Source organism: Ursus arctos, chromosome X, assembly GCF_023065955.2.
Source record: "Ursus arctos isolate Adak ecotype North America chromosome X, UrsArc2.0, whole genome shotgun sequence".
NCBI lineage: Eukaryota > Metazoa > Chordata > Mammalia > Carnivora > Ursidae > Ursus > Ursus arctos.
In genome coordinates this window covers 33,915,229-33,933,588 of record NC_079873.1, presented here as the reverse complement: position 1 = coordinate 33,933,588, position 18,360 = coordinate 33,915,229, and positions in this window count along the sequence as shown.

Genomic DNA, 18,360 nt, shown 5'->3' with positions numbered 1-18,360 from the left:
TACGTATCAAATATACCTCAATAAAGCTGGGAGAAAAAGAAATGCAATAGACATACTTCCATTTAAATACATGCATACCTATACATACACATAGAGAGAGATCAAAGACAAAAATGAGAGAGTTCACTGCCAGCAGAGCCGCACTGTAAGAAATGTGGTAGAAGGAATATGGGGGCGCCTGGGGGGCTCAGTCGGTGAAGCATCTGCCTTTGGCTTGGGTCATGGTCTCAAGCTCCTGGAATGGAGGCCGAGTCGGGCTCTCTGCTCAGCAGGAAGTCTGCTTCTCCCTCTCCCTCTGTCTCTCTCTCGCTCTCTCCTTCATTCTTGCTCTCTCAAATAAATAAAATCTTTGGGGGAAAAAAAAGAAGGAATATGGTAGCAGACAGACCCGTGGATCTACACAATAAATAAGAGAGCTAGGAATGGAACAAATAAAGGCAAATAAAAATTCATTTAACTTGGGGGGATTGCTCTAGAAGATAACTGTCTCAGTCAATCCCGCTGCGATGTGGAGAGCAATGCATTTTGTGTTTACAGCATACACAGAAATAAAAGGGAGGCGCCTGGGGGGCTCGGTCAGTGAAGCGTCTGCCTTAGGCTCAGGTCATGATCTCAGAGTTCTGGGATGGTCCCGAGCTGGGCTCCCCACTGGGGGGGGGGGGAGCCTGTTTGTTTCTCTCCCTCTGCCCCTCCCCCCACTCGTCCTTGCCCGTGCTCTTTCTCTCAAACAAAATAAAAAAAAAAAAAAGAGAGAGAGAGAAAGAAAAAAAGCAGGGGCGCCTGGGTGGCTCAGTCGGTGAAGCGGTGAAGCGTCTGCCTCCGGCTCACGTCATGATCCCAGGGTCCTACGATCAAGTCTCGCAATCAGGCTCCTTGCTCAGCGGGGAGCCTACTTCTCCTCCCTCGGACTGCTGTTCCCCCTGCTTGTGCTTGCTCTCTGACAAATAACTAAATCTTTAAAAAAAAAAAAAAAGAAGAAGAAGAAAACCACCAGTAAAATGCCGGATGGGGCTGAGGAATTGGTAGTATGCTCTTGTAAGTCTTTACATGTGAAATGGACCATTATTTGAACGTAGACGCTAATTAATTACTGTAAACCCTAAGGCAACTGCTAAAAAAAATTTTTTTTACAGCATTAAATGGTTTAACACGCTGTCCTGGATTCCTGGATTGTCTGTTAGCAACTTAACACTATTCCCCCCTCTATGCTCTTCCAAGTATGGCGGCATCCGGAGGCTTGGGGACTACATTGTCCATCATTCCATGCCAAATGGGCTGCTAATTAGATTCTACTGATAATCTGTCATTCCTCACGGTAGCGATGTTCTATCAAGTCGCTCTGAACACCGAGTTAGTGGACACTGACCCATTGCTCCCTGTGGAAATACAGGTTTAGGTTCCAGAGAGTCTTTGAGCAAAACATTTTTGAGGACTGGTCAATATATAACCTTGTTTTATGTGTGTTTCTGTTTAAAGACACCTTATTTAATACATATCATTGATTCGTTAGCTTTGGATTTATGGTCAACAGCCCTTCACTCTGGCCTGAATGAAGCTTACCCAACACACGTTATCTTGTCCGTAAGGCACATCACAGCCTCTTCCGCACTAGGGTACCGTTTGAAATAGCAAAGTCACCAACAGGAGGCACGAAATCGTGACAAACATGGCTCCAAATAGACCACGGCAGGACATTTGTTCACAGTAGGAGAGCAGAAACAAGACGTCGGAGCATCACCTTGTTCCCCCTCGGCTGGGAAAAGGGGCACTGGGTGACTCAAGCTGCTCGCTCATCTGTTCAAGTCCGTGAATAACCGCGAACAGACCGTGAGTACTGATGGGGGCTTATGAATACATTTTAGTGAGTAAGCAAATCTGCAGATAGGGAACCCACAGATAAGGGGCACCTGTTCTGGCACAAGACTTGGAAGGCCTAAAGGGGCCAAAAGCCGTTAAGTATTATTGCTTGTCCCCAAACAGCAGGCAGACACAAAGGCCACAGCAAGTGGGCATTTTCGTGGCCACTGCCAGGCATCTCCCTGGGAATCACCTACCTTGGTCTTGCAGGCAGGTGCGCCGCTCACCGCTCTTTCCGATGCTCTGGAAACTCGGGGGAAATCTGAGAGCCGGTATCGGTATCGGCTTTCCTAAACCTTTGCTCTTCCAGCTCTGCCAACTGTTTTTATAAGCGCCTCATCTCCAGAACGAAATCCGTTCCCATTTGAAGCGGACAGTGACGTCTGCTTTCCTGGCCAAACCCTGACTAATACGCATTCTCTTAAAAAACCCACAGCTCGACGTAAGATTGGAATCCATCTGACACGTCCAACTTCGTGCAACTTGTCACAGCGAGGAATTGGCCAGTATGGCTGGGTGTGGCCTAATTCAAACTCTAAGGGCTTTGCGAGTCGCTTCGGCCTCTTCCTCACAGACGGGCGTGTGACAATAGAACTCCTCTGTCTTCAAAAGTGCTGTCCCACTTCCTATTTATACTTTCCAGGGTAAACCCTTCTCAGGCCACTAAGACACCGCGACAAGGATTTGTGTGCCAGTGATTTAGGAAGGCAGCGCTTCCAGAAGAGACCAGTTAAGGGAGTGGGGAAGGCAGCACACGAAATCAGAAGCAGACGGGCAAGGCGCTCATGGGTAGGGCCTGAGCCGGCCCGGGGGCGGGGCGCTAGTATGTAAATTATGCTTTGGTGTTCGTCCCGCCTCCAGGCAAAGGAGCTGGGCCGGCGTCTGAAGAGGGTCTCACCGGCTGGCTGTTAGCAGCGATGGCATGGAAATCGGAGAAGAGGCACCTAGAAACTGTAAAAAGGATCCAAAAAGGGCTGTGGGGAAAACCCACGGTGTCTGCCCCACCCTTTCACGAAATGGAGAAGTCAAGGCAGCTGGGTGATTAAGCCCCAAGACTCCATTCCGACTTGAGTTTAAATCCCAGCTGTGGCAGATACTGAGTTGACCCCTAACCTCCATTCTTTTTAATACAAAAGTTCTGATTGTCAGCTAGGCCATGGCTGGGCATAAAAGCCAGATTGTCCAGCCTCCCTAAAAGCCATGTGTGGCCAATGTGAGGTGACCAGTGGTTTGGGGTGTGACTTTAAATGCAGGGAAGCCCTTCTTTGACATCCCCCCCTTTTTTTCAAGTAGGCTCTATGCCCAATGTGGACCTCAAACTCACAACTCTGTGATCAAGAGTCAACAGAGCTAGGGGCGCCTGGGTGGCTCAGTTGGTTAAGCATCTACGTTTGGCTCAGGTCATGATCCCAGCATCCTGGGATCAAGGCCTGCATCAGGCTCCTCTGCTATGAGCCTGCTGCTTCCTCTCCCACTCCCCCTGCTTGTGTTCCCTCTCTCGCTGGCTGTCTCTCTCTCTCTCTGTCAAATAAATAAATAAAATCTTAAAAAAAAAAAAAAGTCACATAGCTCTACCGAATGAGCCAGTCAGGCACCCCAAAAACCTCCTTCCTTCTGCTGCCTGAAGCATGGTCCTGAAGGCTGGTGCACAAGCAGCCATTTTGAGCCATGAGGTGGAGACAGAGTTTCCAGATTGAGCAAATTAAAATATTTTATTTTATTTTATTTTTATTTTATTTTTTAAAGAAAAATTAGAAAAATGCAAGACCTTGATTTTAATGTTTCATTTAATGATTTAATATGGCACAGGACATACTTATACAAAAAAAATATTCATCATTTATCTGAAATTACAGTTTAACTGGGTATCCTGTATTTTATGGGGCAACCCAAGGCATAGACCATATGTCTGAGAAGGCAGAGAACAAGATAGAGTCGCCATACCAAGAGTTAGACTGCTTACCTCCAAACTTTGTGTTAAGAAAGAATATTTATCTTGGGGGTGCCTGGCTGGCTCAGTCGGTAGGAGACATGACGCTTGGTCTCAGGGTCATGAGTTCGAGCCCCACGTTGGGTGGAGAACTTACTTAAAAATGAATTAATTAATTAATTTAATTAAAATGAAAGTCTGGGGGCGCCTGGGTGGCACAGCGGTTAAGCGTCTGCCTTCGGCTCAGGGCGTGATCCCGGCGTTCTGGGATCGAGCCCCACATCAGGCTCCTCTGCTATGAGCCTGCTTCTTCCTCTCCCACTCCCCCTGCTTGTGTTCCCTCTCTCGCTGGCTGTCTCTATCTCTGTCGAATAAATAAATAAAATCTTTAAAAATAAATAAATAAATAAAAAATAAAATAAAATGAAAGTCTGAAGCAAATATGGCATTTGGCAAAGCCTGGTACTGGATGGTTAAAAAAGAAAAAGAAGAAAGAAGTCTATCTTCTCTAAGTCAGTATTTCCCACCCCCCTGCCTCTGGCAGGTAAACCCAATCCGTCACTGGCCCTGCCACTAACTTGTTGGGTGACCCTGGGAAAGTTACCTAAGCTCAAGGTCACTGTCCATTCCGTTGGGGCGGTGATGTTCACCCACTGCACAGGACACTGTTGGGAAGGGGAAATGTTGTAAGCATTTCGCATGGCCCGATAGGGCGGGCAGCTTGCAGGACGTGTGAGCTTGGCATACACTCAGTGGGCTCCGCCGCTCGCTTGCAAATCATCCCCAGTCCTCCTCCCCTCCCCAAGCAAAATCACTGCCCCGAGTCCGGGCTTGCGTCTTTGCCCGGGAAGACCACATTCTATCCTTCCCTGAGGGCCCCACACCTCCTGATTTACAGAAACCGCTGCCGGGCTTCGCTATTGACAGCCGTAGGAAGTGGCTTCTGAATCTATTTCCTCTCAGTCATTTTTGTAGGGATTGCAAAAAAAACAAAACCAAAAAAAAAAAAAAAAAAAAACAACCCCAAAAACAAAGAAACTGTGACGGAATGTGCAACCTGAAGTCTTCAACAGATAAACCTTTCTATCTTTGCTCGGAATTAGACACAAGAGGAAAACCGCTGGTTGTGTTCTCACCTTCCCTGTAAATTTAGAAATCTGAAAACATTGTTCATTATGCCAGATACTTGGTGCCTTCCTTGCAGGCCTGGAAGGTTGAGAATTGAATCGAGACACTTCCTTGCCTGAGAAAAGTGTATGGAACGTTAGACAGTAATCCCTAGGGACATGTGGACTCCCAGGCGAGATTTTTCCTGCGGAAAGAGCCAGCTGAACCAGCATAGATAGGTTCTCGGGCCTTGCTCAGTCCCTCCGGCAGACCACAGGTGTCCATTTCCAACATTCCGACAGGTCCCAGTATGGGTCCATTCGAAGTCAAGTGAATTCTGTCCCAAAGGCAAGAGGAGAGCCCACCCAGGTCTGACAACTTGTAGATTTCCTCCTGTCAGCGTATTCTAATGGCCTGATTAGCAATTCTATTGTATTTAATTTGCACCCAGGGTAATTCACTGTCAGCCAGAAGAGCCATCAGCATGAAAAATGGCACCCAAATTAAAAACCAATAGTCAAATTTCAGTTGGAATGAGCTCTCTTGGCATAATGATGAAGCGGGATTAACTGGAGTGGTAGGTCCAGCCCACGAGGTGCGAGCATGTTAGCTGCGAACAGACTGCTGGGAATTTGAGCCAGGGCCTTTCTGCATCGTGGGACAAGAGCAGCCAAATCAGAAAATCGAGAGAGGAAGATGTGTTGGTCCAGACCAACAGCGCTTGCCATCTCTTAGCTCACTGTGGTGGTTTCAAAATATGTCCCCCAGTTTTTTGACAGTCCTCCCATCAAAACGTGGGGGACTCTAGCCCCTGCCTCTGGAAGATGGGCTGGCCTTCCAGACTCGCATGGAATGAATAGAATATGGCAGAAGTGATACCACAGGATTTCCAAGACGAGGTCATAAAAGGCAATATAGTTTCTGTCTGCTTCTCTTTCTTGGAAGCCCTGAGCTGATGCGTTAAGGAGTCCTGCTGGCCTGAGCTGCCATGTTGGAAAGGCCATGTGCAGAGGCCACCTAGACAAAGAGAGGGAGACCCAGAGAACCTTAGCTGGTCCACCCCTAGCTGTGGGAGTCTTCCCAGCCCAAGAGTCAGCCCTGGGAGTGAAGAAGTCTTTGATGACTCCAGGCCTGGCCCCCATGTCACTGCAACCTAAGAGACCCCCTAATCAAGAACTGCCTGGGGACACCTGGGTAGCTCAGGCGGTGAAGCGTCTGCCTTCGGCTCAGGTCATGATCCCAGGGTCCTGGGATTGAGTCCCACATCAGGCTCCTTGCTCAGCGGGGAGCCTGGTTCTCCCTCTGCCTGCAGCTCCCTCTGCTTGTGCGCTCTCTCTCTCTCAAATAAATAAATAAATCTTAAAAAAAAAAACAAAACTGCCTGGCTGAGCCCAGTCAAGCTCTGGATTTGTGAGCAATGTAAATGATTGTTACCGTTCTAAACCACTGTTCTGGAGTGGTTTATTATGTGGTAATAGCTAGGCAGAACACCTGGCATCCTTTAGTCTTCCTGCTCCCGGCCCTGACGGTTCCTCTTGGTGCCCACAGGGATCCCTGGTCAAGGGCACCCACCCCACATCCGGCCTGACGTTCAGTCTACCCACTGTCTCCATTAGCCCGGCCCAACACTTAGCAAACAAGCCAGGACTCACAAGAATAAATCCCACCGCAGATTCTGGAATTTTCATCGAACCATGTGTCATGTGGCAAGGACAAGTGTCTCGTTCATTTGGGAGGCATTCCCTGGTCTGGGTAATACTGGGGAAACAAATGGCCTGCCCCCCCATTTAGAGAAGCTCAGAGCTGAACTCCTCTCCCTGAAACCTCCCCCAAACCCAGCAGCTGGAGGGCCCCAAGACTTTGAATCTCAAGAAAATATAAAGAGGCAGGGACAATGACACCATTCATGGCAACATCAAGGGTCCGGCAGTGAAAGTGTCCCACAGAGGCTGTGTGTGTGTGTGGAGGGGGTATTAGCAAGTCAGTCCTTCCCCCCCCCAAGAGTGCTTTTAGTTGAGTCCTGCTACCTTCCCACAAATCTGCACTATCTCATACCTTCCAGAAATCTCTTTCCTATTGAAGTTGGCTATCATTGGTTTCAGTTGCTTGAAACCAAGAAGCCTGACTCAAAGCACCCTCATCCTAGCTGTGCCCAGAATACGAGTCTAAAATTAGCAAGAGGCACTGAACTCCTCCAGGCCCCCATGAGGGAGGCCCCCAAAGCTGCAGGGGTCCAAGACCACGGTGAGCCATGTTACACATTCAGGTCACCCCACTTGCTTTGGCATAGAAACTAACCAGAGGTAACCTTTGCAAATCATAGTCATTAGAGGGTCATACATCATTACGCAGGATTATCCAACACAAAAGAAATGTATTCTATCTAGATTAAGCCTTCCTGCTAGTGTGCACGCAAGACACACACACACACACACACACACACACACATTCCTTTGAGGTAGAGGTTAAAGGCCACAGTCCCTTAGCCTCTAGGCAGGTACCTAAGATAGTCCAATATTGGTGTCATAGGCCTGTGGGGCACATGCCACCATTGTCGCCACCCACAGTTCCCTCCCTCTTACTACCCAGGGCTTCTAGGCCCAACTTTCAAATGGCAATCCGTGAATTTCTTCACCTGGGGCTTCCACTGGTTACGGAAAGCTGCTCTGCCTGTCCTGTGGCCGACTGGGCGGGGAATTAATGCCCCTCCCTGGGAATAGCCCCTAGTTAAGGACCCGCACAAATTGGTAGATAAATACCCCAGCCTCATCTCTCAGGTGGGAGAGCTTGGGAGCCCAGTGTCCCACACTGTCCCCTCGATGGAAATGACTCTTTGTTGCTCCGGCTGCCTTGACAAAGTACCATAGACCGGGGGCGGGGGGCGCTTAGAGAAACTTATTTTCCCACCGTTCTGGAGGCTGGAAGCCCCAGATTGAGGTGTCAGCAGGCTTGGTTTCCCCTGAGGCCTCTCTCCTTGATTTGCAGATGGCCACCTTCTCCCTGTGTCCCCGCGTGGTCTTTCCCTCTGGGTGGGTCTGTGTCCTGATCTCCTCTCCTTATGGGGACACCAGTCAGAGGGGATGAGGGGAACCCTGATGACCTCATTTTAACTTCATCACGTCTTTAGAGACCCCATCTCCAAATACAGTCACATTCGGGAGTCTTAGAGGTTAGGACCTCAAGGTATGAATTTGCAGGAGACACAATTCAGCTCCTAACAGTTGCCCACAGAGCTACCTGGTCTGATCAAGTAGCCTTTATTAGCTGTCTTCTGGCATAACCCTGGTCCCACCGGCTCTCCAATCCTTGTCTGGCTTACTTCTAGAAGAACCCAAACTAAGACAGTATGGCCACTCCCTCCCACTTACCCGCGGCTTCCTACACTGTCCCCAGCCCTGGATTCTTGTCAGGGGGAGTCTGGGGTCCCCACAAGGCCTCTCCCCCGAGGTGGGAGCGAGGGTCATCAAGCTCGCGAAGCTTGGGGGCTTACACTCTGCGGTGGAGAATTCCCTTCGTGTGATAGGTTCCCCCAGCAGCTTTGCTGTTCATACCTCGGCTGTGATTGGCTGCATGTAAATTAGCTACGCCTAATCCATTGATCCTAGTTACGATTAGCTTACACACTGCGCTACCCACCCACTCCCGGCTGGCTGTAGGTTTGATACGGATATGCAAATTAGGCAACCCCAATTTGTTGTTGCTGATAAAATGCAGGACACAGCGGCCTCCCTGTGTGGCACTGATAAGGTACCGAGGCCGGAACTGGGATTCGCTGTCACGGTTCATACGCTCACACGCTCGGTAGAGATGACCATCTGGGCACACCCAGGAGCCAGGACGCCCTGGCTGAGAAGTGGTGAGGGAGTCAGGACATTTAGGAGCCTGGTGGCATTCCCTGACTTTATATCAGTTGCTCGGGTATCACATCACCCCAGCCTGCCAGTGTGACCCCACTGATGCGACCAAAAGACTTTGTTCCACCACACTACCACCTCTCATCTGTCCTGTGACCCAGATTAGAAAATGCACCCCCGCCCCCCGCATCAGCTCCTTTGTGACCAGCTTGCAAAGTGGAGGGAATCCTCGGTATATTTATTTTTATTTATTTTTTAAAAAGATTTATTTATTTTAGGGGCATCTGTGTGGCCCAGTGGGTTAAGCGTCTGCCTTCAGTTCAGGTCATGATCTAGGGGTCCTGGGATCGAGCCCCACATTGGGCTCCTCCGCTGGGAGCCTGCTTCTTCCTCTCCCACTCCCCCTGCTTGTGTTCCCTCTCTTGCTGGCTGTCTCTCTCTCTGTCAAATAAATAGATAAAATCTTTAAAAAAATATATTTATTTATTTATTTATTTATTTTAGAGAGAGGGAGGGAGAGACAGAGAGAGCATGAGCAGGGGGGGGGCAGAGGGAGAGAGAGAATCTCAAGCAGACTCCCGGGTGAGTACGGAGCCCCACGCAGGGCTCGATCTCACCACCCTGGCATCAGGACCGGAGCTGAAACCAAGAGTCCAAGTTCAACCCACTACGCCACCCAGGCTCCCCTTGGTCCTCAAAATATTTCTACTTTACTCCGGAGGGCTCAGAAACTTTGCCCATGGCCCCACGGCTCAGGGGTTGTGGTCTCTGTGTCTGGTCCTCTCCCAGGTACTCCTGCACCCCACTTCGATAAATGCTCAGCTGGCAATGCTGGGGCAACCCCGCCTGGGGCCCCGGGGAGCAGCGTGGGTGAAGTGGGTGGGGAGGGGCCGGATCCTGGCAGTTTCTAGAGCCTCCTACACGCCCGGGCCTGATTTCACCCCCACCCCCCACCCCAGTGTGGTTTTTGGTTGTGGCTTTTTCTCGAATCCTGACCTTGGCTCCTAGAGGCCCAGCTGTTTTCAATTGCGGGAGTTGGGGTGGGGGCGGGCAGGAGAGGTCCTATTCACACCAGATCTCAAGTGTAGCGGGCAGGCCCTCGGCGAGCGGAGCCCAGAGCACTTTGGTGCCTCAGATGGATTTATTCAAAGTTCATAATTACCCTGAAATCTCTTAAAATGAAAACATGATTGAAGAATTAAACCTGGTAAACAAATTAGTCAGAAAGAAAACCCCGCCTAGCAAATGACAAAATCCAAAGATCCACCAGTCCAGCAAATGAATGGGCCCGCGCGGTAACTGGCCACCGGGGCCGCAGGCCGACTCCCAGGGTCCTGGCAAAAGCGGGACTGGAGTCGCCACCGGTCCCCCGGGGGTGTAGGGCAGGCTGGGCCCCCAGGGCCGGTCAGTCAGATGGCCAGGACCTGGGGACGGACGGGGCCGGGGGCCTGCGGTCTGCAGCAGCTGCGTGGGAAGTGGTCATGGCCGTGGCGGGGCTCAGGGGCCCTGCTTTGGCGGGGGTGGGGTGTGCTGGAGAGACGGTTGGGTGGCTGGCGGAGGCCTGGCTGCAGCCCCAGGCCACATGGCTCTGTCTGTACATGGGCTTTGGGGAGGGATGGTCTCTGGCGCCCAGATGAGCTGGTTCCATTTTCTGCGCCCCCCGCCCTCCACCTCACCTCTCATCAGGGAACCACCAGGAATGGGGGGGCGCAGGCTGTGTGCTTGTTCAGACAGGACATGTTTTCTTTGTCTCTCTCTGAGTCAGACCTATTTCTCAGGAACTCCTAACCCACCCCCCACCCCTCCACCCCCGATTTGGGGCCTTTTCCAGACACGGAACGGTGTCCTGATCACTGGGGTTCCATAACAAACCTCCCCAAAAGGGAGGGGCATCAAACAGCCGTTTTCTGATGCTCCCATTCTGTGCGGCAGGAATTCACAGGGGACGGCAAGGACCGCTTGTCTCTGCTCCAGGAGGTCTGGGGCCTCAGCTGGGAAGGCTCCAGGCTGGCGGTGACCAGACAGCTGGGGGCTGGAATCATCTGGACATAGAGGGATGTCCTTTCAGCTACAGCTGAGGATCAGGACACACCTACATGGGACTTCTCCCCTGGCCTGGGCTTCCTCCCAGCATGGCAGCCTCGGGGCAGTGAGATGGCCCACGGGGCAACTCAGAGCTCCCAAGGCCAATGTTTCTGTAAAAAGGGCAGATGCTGGGACGCCTGGGTGGCTCAGTCCGTGAAGCATCTGCCTTCGGCTCAGGTCATGATCCCGGGGTCCTGAGATCAAGTCCCCCATTGGGCTCCCTGTTCAGTGGGTAGTCTGCTTCTCCCTCTCCCTCTCCCTCTGCCCCTCCCCGTTCCCTCCTCCCCCCCGCCCCATGCTCTCTCTCAGAGCAGGCGCGCGATTTCTCTTTCAAGTAAATAAAAAAAATTTTTAAAAGGCAAATGCTGCATTGCCTTTTCTGATGCACCACTGGAAGTCATGCATCACCACTTTGTCGCACTCTTTTGATAACAAATGAGTCACAAGCCCGCCCAGATTTGGGGGGGGGGGTCAGTGACGCCACCTTTCAATGGGAGGAGTGTCAAAGAGCTTGGGGTACATTTTAACACCAGCACAAGGAGCTTCCTGCTGTTCCAGCTCTTCCTGGCAAAATTGCATCCATTCCGCGGGACAGCAGGTCCTCTTTCTTAGGTTCAGAGGGGCCTGTAAGAGACACAGGGAGGAGAGACACACATGGAGAGAAAAGACCGCGTGAAGTCAGAGGCTGAGATTGGAGGGATGCGGCCACAAGCCCAGGAGCACCCGGAGCCACCAGAAGCCGGAAGACACAAGCAGGGATCCTCCCCTAGAACCTTCTGAGGGAGCACAGCCCTGCCTGACATCTCGATTTCAGACCGCTGGCTTCCAGGACCGAGAGATGATCTGTTTCTGTCGACCTAAGGCCCCCAGTGTGCGGTAATCTGTTACAGCGGCCTCAGGAAGCTAATACACCATCCATGGGACCTTGGCCAAGTGGCCTTACTTCGCTGAGTCTCAGTGCAATGGGGATAAAAATAGTATCTGCCTCCCGGGGTTGCTGGGCAGATTGGTGAGATCACCTGTGGGAAATGCTTAGCTCAGCAGCTGGCCCGGTTCTAGCATCACTATTATTAATAGTCATGTACAAGCAGGTGGGGGCCTATTTAAACAAACAAACAAACATCAGAAAGACAATGAAATGAAACAAAGGCAGGTGGGGGCACCTGGCTGGCTCCATCCATAGAGCAAGGGACTCTTTGACCTCTGGGTCATGAGTTCAAGCCCCACGATGGGCATAGGAGCCTGCTTAAAGAAAAAAAAGAAACAAAGGCAAGTGGTACCTATTCTATTCAGCTGCTACCTGCCAATGTCCCCTTTCAGGTCACCTGCCTCCTGCCTTGGACTCCGGACCCTTTAGACAAGTTTGCCTGTGACCCTAGGACCTACCCTTTTGGGACATGGTCTGCCCCATCGGTTCTTTGTCTTCTGGTTAGCTCCCCCCTTTCCTGTCTTGCTCCGGCGCTGCTTCTCTGCGCCCTTGACCCCACGCTCGCTGCCGCGGGGTCTGCTGCCTGGGGTTCTCTTGGCCTCAGAGATGTCTAGAGCCATCTAGACCCCCCCTCTAGACTGGGAAGATCTGCGGGGCAGGAGCTCTGCTTCTCCCTTTCAGCTGCCATTCCCATATAGATCAAGTAAGATTGGCCACAAGTTGGCCATTGTCCAGGCTGGGCAGTGGGATCATGGGAGATCGTTACACTATTCTTACTACCTCGGTGTCTGTTTGAAATTGTTCATAACAAAGCCTTGTAATAAATATATGGCGACTGTGTAGCAGGTCGGGCTCCCCAGGAGGCAGAGCTCAGGGTGCAAGGGTGTTCATTTTAGGGTGCTCATGGCACCGACCCCTGCGGGAGGGGAGCGGGGAGCAGGGTGGGGCAGAGGGAGGCTTGGCTGCAGCCTCCGTGGCCCTGCCCACAGCCCGGGGAGCCCTGGAGCTGGACCCACCCTCAGAACTGTATTATTTCCTATCGCTGCTGGAGGAAATCACCCCCCTTCCCCCCGCTCCCCCCCCCCCTTACTGCCTTCCAACACCAGAGGTTTTATTCTCCTACAGTTCTGGAGGTCAGATATCTAAAATCAAGGTGTCGGCCAGACTGCTTTCCTTCTGGAAGCTTCAGAGGAGAATCTGTTTGCTTGTTTTTTTCTAGCTTCCAGAAGCTACCTGCATTCCCTGGCTCTTGGCCTCCACCTCCATCTTCAGAGCCCCCAGGTGCGTCACTCTGATCTCTGGTCCCCTTGTCACATCTTCTGTGACTGACCCTCCTGCCCCTCTTATAAGGCCCCTTGTGATTACACTGGCCCACCCACATAATCTGGGATAATCTCTCCAGCTGAAGAGCCTTAGTTTAATCACAGTTGCAGAGTCCCTTTTGCCTCGGAAGGTGACAAACATATTCACGGGTTCCCGGCACGAGGCTGTGGACATCTGGGGAGGTTGGGGGCATTACTCGGCCTACCACAGAGTTGTCCGGAGGTGAGCCAGGGAACTAGACCTTTATACCCTCATATTTAAAGGTCACTGAAAGGGCAGGACTTTGACCGTGGCACTCTCTCTCTAGCTGAGGCAGCCCCTGGAGGTGCTGACAGCCAGAGGGGACCCCTGAAAATGCTCCACACGCTGGAACAGCAAGAGCTTTCTTGAAGGGCAATCTGGCCAGCGTACCACGGGGCCCACAGCAATGCTCTATCCCCAGATCCGAGCACAGCCGTGGGCATCGGGTAGGCTCTTAACCTTGACTTTAGGTGTGTAAGTTGCCATCTAGTTCACACTCAGAGGAATCCCCAGAAACGTATCACAATGACAGTGGCACCCATTGATTGAGCCCACGCCATCTGCCAGGCCCTGCGCTCATCCCTGGACTGGGATACCTCCTTGCATGCTCACCCCACCCTACTACTCTTCCCATTTGTTTGTACAAAGAAGGAAACTGAGACTCAGGAAGGGGAAATCCTTTGTTCTGATGTCACACGGCCACGGTAAAGGCAGGACTCAAACCTACATCCTTCTAGCTATCTGGCACTATGACTTTGTCCAACTGAAGTGGTAGTAGAATGAACTGGATGCTAGGAGACCAAAAGGGTCCCCTCCCCTGTTACTAGGCCTTACCGTGTAAGTCTGGGTGTGTCCTCACTTGACCCTGCCAGAACCCGTCCATATGGAGAGTGGTCCTCTTCCCATCTCCACCCCACCAGCTGATGTGGAGAGCTGTGCCAAAGTGTCTTGACAAGAGATCGTTGTGTATTGCTGGAGGGAATGTAAAATGGCAGAGCCGCCATAGAAAACAATATGGACGTTCCTCCAGAAGTTAAACATAGAATTACCACATGACCCAGCAATTCTACTCCCGTGTATATACCCCAAAGAATCACACGCAGAAGCTCGAACAGATAGTTGTACACCCACGTACATAGTGGCTTTATTCACAACAAGCAAAAAGGGGAGTCAACCCAAATGTCCACTGATGGATGATTGGATAAGCAATAACTGGTCTGTCCATATAAAGGAATATTATTCAGCCTTATAAAGGACTGAAACTTGGACACAGGCTCTCACGTGGATGAACCTTGAAGACATTCTGCTAGACGACAGAAGGCGGACAACAAAAGATAAGTAGTGTATGATTCCACTTACACGAGGTACTCAGAATAGGCAAACTCACAGAGATAGAAAGTCAATAAAAGGCTACCAAGGGCTGGGCCAAGTGGGGAGTTATTGTTTGATGGGTATGGACTTTACACTGGGGGTGATGAAGAAGTTCTGGAAATAGTGGCGATGATGGCACAACAGTGTGAATGTACTTAATGCCACCGAATGGTATACTTAAAGATGGTTAAAATGACAAATCTTATGTTATGTATATTTTACCACAATACAACCAAGAGAGATTGTCGACACTGTGACAAAACTCAGCACTGCAAACTCTCCGACTACCTCTGACCTCAGAGCAAGTGTCCCAGCGGGTCCTTCCTTATCCACCTCTCCTTTTACCCCTGAGCCTACTTCATGTGGACTGCAGCAAGATGGCGCCCAGAATGCCCAGGTGTGGGCCTGGGCCTGGTCTGTCTTCGACTCCACGTGGGCATCCATCTTGGCCACAGCTAGGCTCAAGGCCTCTCTGGCACGGTGGTGCAGATCTAGTCAGCTGCTGAAGAGCTGGAGAAATGTATACAGTTGTAACAGATGTGGTGGGTGCCTATGCCCACGCCCTCAGTACTCCTCTCTCAAACCTCCAGCTCTTTGCCGGGGTGTTTCCCTCTGGCTGCAGGAAAGGCTGGGAGGGCCAAGGAGTTAACCACCCCTTAGGGATGACCCTTAACTAATGACCGATGGGAGTGGAGAATAAATCCCCCAGCTCCCTCACCCCTTGGGTAAATTCGACCCTTACTCCCAGAGGGCCTGGCAGGACTGAGGTGATTTCCCACCTGCTGATTCACTCGCCCTCTGCTGCTTTCCTTCCCTTCTCTGTCTCATTCCCCTGTGCTTCTGCTGGTGCCTCCGGGGATCACCTTCCAGATGAACTCCTTGAACTCAGGGTCTCCTTCTGGGGAGCCCAAACTAGGAAAAAGCATAGCTCAGAGACCGTATCAGCCTTGATCAGATGAAATCTCAGAAACCAGATATTTTTGTTGCTGCCACGTGAAGCCTGGGCAGAGAACCCATCTTCAACTGCCATGGAAAAAAAAAAAAAAAAAAGATGGGAATTTTTTTTTCTCCTTCATTCTGTTTCCCCTTCTCCTTTCCCTCTTCGACTTCACTTTTGCTCATTCCCCCTGGCGACTTCCACAGAACCATGTCCATTCATTCCTGAATTATTTATAGTTCTCTGCTCTTTCAAGCCTCTGTTCCTTTCCACAGGTTGTTTCCTCTGCTGAAATGACCCTTCCTCCTTTGGTTGGGCCAACCTGGAAAACTCCTATTCGGCCTTTAGAACCCAGTTCCAGCATCCCTTCCAGAAGCCTTCCTAGACTCCTCCCATCATCTCTGTGTTTCTTCACTTAGCATTGAAATTGACTTTGTTTCTTCTCTCTGACCTCTCCCCCCAACCACATACACGGTGAATTCCTTCAGGAAAATCCTGCTACATTCCTTTTTTCTTTTCTTTTTTTATTTGAGAGAGAGAGCACAAGCAGAGCACATTGAGCAGACGGCCAGACGCAGAGCTCCATCCCAGGACCCTGGGATCATGACCTGAGCTGAAGGCAGACACTTCACCGACTGGGCCCCCCAGGCGCCCCGATCCTGCTACACCCTTGACAACTGCAATGTACAATGCTTAGCACACATTAGAAAATCAATATTGAAATTTAGTATTGCTTATTACCTTTTTATTCTGCACGAGAATTTCGGAAAGTCAGTATTGAAAACGGTGATACTTTTAAAACCTGGGTCACTCCTTTGCTCCAAACCCTGCAGTGGCTCCCCATTTTACTCAAAGAAAAAAGCAAGGTCCCAACAGTGGCCTCCAAGAGGGTGCAAGAATCTGCCCCGTTCCTTCTTTCTCGACCTTCGTATCCTATTCTCTCCCTCCCTTGGCCCCAACCACACCGGCCTCCTTGCTGCTCCCAGAAAACTGCAGGTGATCCTGCCCCAGGACCTTTGCCCTGGCTGTTCCCTCTCACAGTAAGTTTCTTTCCCTAGAAAATTGCCCGGCCTACTCTTTCACCTCCTTTGAGCCTTTGCTCCAATTGACACCTTCCTGAGGAGGCCTCCCTAAGCCCTGTAGGGGAGGAAAAATACTTTTCCCTTTACCCTTCTAGGCTGAGACCCCCCTGTAATAAAAGATAGGTTAAGAGGAGAAAAACAAACAGTCATTTAATAACACGTACAGCTCCTGTATATATGGGAGAGACCAAAAAAACACCAAAAACCAAACACCAAAAACCAAAACAAAACCTGACTACTGCAAACTGACCCAAGCTACCAGCTAAAGACCGAAGATGTTGGGGGAGGGGAAGGCCAGCTCTGGGAAGTTACCAGAAAAGCAGAGTCAACAAGTGTTAAGGTTGTTATGCAGATTTAGGTCAGGGCCTCCTCCACTAATCAGAGTTTCTAGAGATTTAGTCATTCTTCTCTTCCTGATAGAGAGGGAGGCACCCTTGCAAGTGGAGATTTCCCTTGTACATGGAAATGTCTCTTTCGGAAGGGTAGCTTTTTCAGAGCTTTTGCGTCTGCTGTTTCCTAAAGATAATCAGCTCGAGATCATTCTTCACGCCAGAGAGACGCATTTGGGGGGGTTGACCTCGTCTGCTCCCCTCCCCCACCCTGCCGAGTCCAGCCCCCGCCCCGGCTCCTATTGCCAATCTGCCTTCTCCTCCCCTTTTACATTTTCCCATAGCACTCCTCACCTTTTTAAGAGATAAGATAATGTACTCAGTTGTTGTATTTATGGTTTGTCTTCCCCCATTCCTGGAACACGAACTGTCTGAAAGGTGGCCCCTGTGGTCCGTGCGGCTCATTGACCCGTCCCCAGTGCGTAGACCAGCTCCTAGCAAGCCCATGGCAGGCACTTACTGATTAGTTGTTGAATAAACAAACCTTGGTTGTCAACCCCGCTTGGATTAGGAAAAGCTGGCCTCCCCAGGGCCGGTCCTCCCGCAGGTGAAAGCGTAAAAGCCACCAGAGCCACCAATGTGTCCCTCTCCCAGGGAAGCTCAGGGTCGTGATTGCCCTTCTCCCCTGGAGGGCCTCCGGGAAATGCTCCCCCATGGCCCCTGCAGCTCTTTCCACTTCGCCAGACCTTTCTCCCCGCACAGACACCCAGTTGCCCTTGCACATCAAGCTATAAGCAGGGCTCGAGCCCCAGGGGCAGGACAAGAGCCCCGAGAGCAGGCCAGCAGAGGCCTCCCCACCCCCGGTCCGCCTGTGTTGGTGGCTGGTCCTGGAATGTGCCCAGAGGGCTGGGTGAGACCTCTCTTCTAGTTTGGGGCCCTAGCAGCCTGAAGAGCCTGCCGAGGTACCCCGAAGCGGCAGAGGCTGCGTTCTGAGCCACGACGACACAACAACACGATCCCGAAGGAGCCCTCACTCAGGTTTGGAGGGCAATTCCACAGGTCCACTGCAATACGCAGTTACAGGAATTTCGATCCTTTTCAAAGGAACAAGAAAGAAGACTCCGAGCGATCCCTGCCTTCGCTGGGCCGGGTTCTGGGAGACCAGGCAGGACCGGCATCTAATTAGATACCCCGAGAGACGCAGGCTGATTCACCCGCCCGTCATTTACAAGCAGATCAAGATTTCAGGTTTTGCAACCGAGGCTCAAAGTGAAACCGTTGGGGTTTTGCAGACCTGCTGCGGCGCGCGGGCTTCGGCTCGAACCGGTGATTTCGTAAACAACCTGGAGGGAAAACCCCGCTCTTCAGCAGCAGGCAAGACGCGCCCGCCCGCCCGGCGCGGGGAGCTGAGGCAGCAGCTTGATAAGACAAGAATGAAAGCGGGGAGATTTCCGAGTTGCCAGGACTCCAGGGCTGGTGGGGGTGGGGGGGGGGTTGGGGGGGGGTGGCGGGGGGGGGCGAAGGGATGGGCAGATC